Raw genomic sequence first — 3,286 nt, forward strand, 5'->3', positions numbered from 1 at the left:
TTATTTTCAAATAATTTCAACCTGACAGAAAAGTTGCAAGAAAAGTACAAAGAACTGAAATCTTTCCATCAGATTCTTCAAAATAACATCAAGTTTGTCTTTTCTCTCTCTGTATACACACGTACACATTCCCACTTCTTTTTTTTTTAACCATTTGAGAGGAAGCAGTAGATATGATGCCTTTTTACCACTAACTATTTAAGTGGGTATTTCTTAAGGACAGGAACATTCTTTTCTATGACCACAGTTTAATGATCAAAATTGGGCAACTTAGCATTGGTGCAACGCTATTATTCAATCCACAGTCACAATCAAGCTTCCCCAAGTCCCAGGGATGTTCTCCATAGCACTTTAGTGGTTGGGGGTGGGGCGCAATCCAGATCACGCGTTAAGTTTCCTTGTCCCGTCTCTTTGGTCTCTTTTATTCTGGAACAACTCCTTCCTTGGTCTTTTGTGACTGACATTTTTGAAGAGTTCGGGTCAGGTCTTTCATGGAATGTCCCCCAGTTTGGACTTTCCTGACGCTTCCCTGTGGTTAAAATCGGCTGTGTGCTGTAGGCAGAACCACAGCGGTCAGGCTGTGCCCTTCCCAGGGCAAGTTATCACGCAGCATGTGACGTCAGCCTGTCCCATTCCTGGTGATGTCCCCTTTGACCGCTTGGTTAAGGTGGATAAAGTTCCTCTTTCTCCCTTTTTGTATTTAATCTGTATCTCGCGGGGAGACATTCCAGGACCATGTGAATATCCTGTTACTCCTCAAGCTTCCTCCCACGAGGTTTAGCCCTCACTGGTGATTTCTGCCTAAATCAATTATTACTATGGTGGTTGCCAAATGGTGACTTTTCTAGTTCCATCATTCCTTCTATTTTTACTGGTTGGCTTTCTACTGTAGGGAAGAACTGCCCTCCTCTGGGCAGGAGCTCAGAGCTGTGGGTTGGGAGAGCTTGGGTGGGGAACAGCAGGGGCTGGCCAGGCCCCGAGATCCTCCCCTGGGTTTTTCTTTAAAACGAGTCCAGGAAATAAACTGGCTGTAAAGCTGAACTCTGTGTGAGTGTCCAGGCAGGCAGGTCTGGGGCCAGGGCCACCTCTGGGCACATCTGGGCCCCATTAGTGGTCCAGTGGCTTACTCATGGATGTCCCTCGAGCTGGGATGGGGCCATGCTCTGGTGAACAGAGATCTGGGTCCTTGCTGTTTTGCTTTCAAATGGTCAATTGCACAAATATTATGGGGACTTATTCTTTCATTAAAAAAAGTGAAGAGAGTAGATATGAGGCTCAAGGGATATGTGATCCACACACCCTACCCTGATGCCCTTACTGTCTCCATCGTGACTCTGTGAAGTGCCTAGTTGACATCTTTCTAGGTTAAACAAAAACACATATATTCACATGCACATATGGCTCCAATCTTACTCCCAGGAAAAGCCAAAGCCCTCGCCTTGGCCCACAAGGGGGGACTGCACCATCTAGACCTCTCCCCTCCCCCCCACCCCCTCCTTCTAGCCATGAGGGACCCTCTGCCACCCCAGGGCCTTTGCACTTGCTGTTCCTCTGCCAGGAGGACTCAGCCCCCAGAGAAGCCACATAGCTGGTCTCCCCCACCCCCCGCCCCTCCTTACATTCCAGCCCCCACCCCCGCCCTGTTTTCTTATTTTTCTCCATAGCACTTGTTGCCATCCAACAATCCATATATTTCTCTAGTCACAGTTTCTCCTTTGACTGTCTTCCCCACCAGAATATTTGCTCCGTGCAAGTGGAAACGGTGTCTGCTTTGTTCATTGTCCAGTCTCCTGGTGCCTACGTCTCTCTTACGGGAGGAGCATGCCCAGTGGAACCGTGTTGAGTGAATGATGAACATGTGTGTGTCCCCAGGAAATACATCATCACCACCATCCTTATGGGGCCCTTCTATGACCCTGTGCTGAGTACCTCGCATAGAATGAATCCTTAAACCTTCACAACAGACTTGCGAAAAAGGAAACCAAGACTCAGAGAGGTTAAGTAACTTGTCCAGGGTCACACAGCAAGCAAATGGCAGAGCTTGGATTGACACCCTGATTCTTTTTCTTTTTAAAACAGTTTTTTTTTTTAAACATCGATCTGTATGTGTTTGTTTGTTTTGCTGCGCTGGGTCTTAGACGTGGCACACAGGGTCGTCCACCTTTGTTGTGGCATGTGGAATCGCAGATGTGGCCTGCAGGATCTTCAGGTGCTGTGTGTTCCGAGGATCGAACCCACGCCCCCTGTGTTGGGAGCTCGGAGTCTTACTCATTAGACCACCAGGGAAATCCCAAACGCTGAGTTCTTTTATTATCATGGTCATTTTGTTCCTTCTTCCTTTGGGTGGGTGTAATTAAAACTTTTCAAATGGAAGTGGAACATCATCTGGGTCTCTGCTTACTACACTTGCCTGTCTAGACTGTCTCGAATAGAGGGTCCCATTCTGTGCTTTAACTGGTCTTCTATTAATAGAAACCTCAACATCCTTCTCCAGCCAGGTAGATATTCAAAGGTGTGTGTAGATGGGGGAGGAGGGGGCGGGTTAGGACCAGGAAAAGAGAGTTCCGTCTCCACCGGGCCCTGTGAGGTGGCGTGTGCTGTGTGGTCCCTGAGGACCAGGAAAATTTCCAGACTAGAAGCTCCTGAGGGCAAGACCACCCACTTGGCAAGAGGTTATTTGGCCCAACCTCCTTCAGTACCCTGGGCCTGAGGCCCACTCTGGGTGCCCACAGCCGGGTGATACATTAGCTTCCTATGGCTGCCGTTCTGTTCCCAGGCGGCTCAGTGGTAAAGAATCCCCCTGCCAGTGCAGGAGACACAGGAGAGGTGGGTTTGATCCCTGGGTGGGGAAGATCCCCTGGAGGAGGAAATGGCAACCCACTCCAATATTCTTGCCTGGGAAAGCCCATGGACAGAGGAGCCTGGTGGACTGCAGGGCCCATGGGGTCGCAAAGAGTCAGACACACCTGAGTGACTGCCTGCCTGGTTGCCATAAAAAATCACCACAAATCGGGTGGCTTCAAAAGAACAGAAATTTGGGACTTCCTTGGTGGTCCAGCGGTTAAGACTCTGCGCTTCCTGGCTGGGAAATTAAGAGCCCACATACTGTGTGGGATGGCTGGCGCCCAGGGGGAACCCAGAAGTTTATTCTGCCACAGTTCTAGAGGACAGAAGGGCAAAGTCACGCATCACCTGGGCCATGATACCTCCAAAGGCGCTTGCTATTTAGTCACTAAGTCAAGAGTCACTAGAGGGAGTACATCCTTCCTTGCCTCTTCCAGCTTCT

Source organism: Dama dama, chromosome 23 (genome assembly GCF_033118175.1).
Source record: "Dama dama isolate Ldn47 chromosome 23, ASM3311817v1, whole genome shotgun sequence".
Lineage (NCBI taxonomy): Eukaryota > Metazoa > Chordata > Mammalia > Artiodactyla > Cervidae > Dama > Dama dama.